The following is a 713-nucleotide window of genomic DNA, read 5'->3' on the forward strand; positions in this document are numbered from 1 at the left end:
CCATCAGAGAGGGAACTCGGGCAGCTCCCTGCCATCCCCTGCAGTGTTGATGCCTGCCCCTTAGCAATGATCCCAGGCTCCTCTCCCACCCAGCACAGCATCTGTCCTCAAGGCTGGAGCACAGCTTCCAAGCAGGAGAAGCTCCCGGGGGCTTGCCTGTCTCTCCCTGTTCTCCCTCGGCAGGAGCACTGGGTCACATCTCCTTGTGCCCTCGCTGCCTCCGCTGCCCTGGTTATTCCCCTCAAGCTCTCTGTGGTTGGGGTTTTAGCTGCAGCTCAGACACCAATGCCAGAAGTCCTGCCATGCAGCTGTCTCCATGGGAGAAAATTCCCTAAGCCCATCATGCCCTGTGGCGCTCTGGGAAATGCAAGGTGTGGGGCTGGGGAATGAGCCCATTCTGTCCCGGTCAGAACAGCCTTAGGACATCCACGTGCTTCCCCCACATTATCATGCTGGAGGATGTTGAACACCTCTTCTATGTTACAACTGGGTTATATCTGATCTATACAGTAACTACAAGAGCTGTTTATATTTAGAATAGTCTGTTCTATTCTAAATATGAGAATCTGTCCCATCCACCCCCGTCCCAGGGACCAATGCTGTAGGGCAGGGCTGACTCCTTGGGAGCCCATAGGAAGAGGCCCTGCTCCTCACAGCAGTCTCAGAAAGCACAAACCACAGCTTCAGCCAGGGAGATGAGCACAGGTCCTGCT

General features: G+C 55.1%; 1 protein-coding gene across 1 annotated transcript in view; it reads left to right on the forward strand.

Moving 5' to 3' along the window:
- The window catches only part of LOC104132442 (olfactory receptor 14C36-like), a 13,155-nt gene that overhangs the window by 11,249 nt on the left and 1,193 nt on the right, over positions 1–713 (forward strand). The window lies entirely within an intron of this gene.

This window comes from Egretta garzetta, unplaced genomic scaffold (genome assembly GCF_000687185.1).
Source record: "Egretta garzetta isolate BGI_Z169 unplaced genomic scaffold, ASM68718v1 scaffold249, whole genome shotgun sequence".
In the NCBI taxonomy this organism is placed as follows: Eukaryota; Metazoa; Chordata; class Aves; order Pelecaniformes; family Ardeidae; genus Egretta; species Egretta garzetta.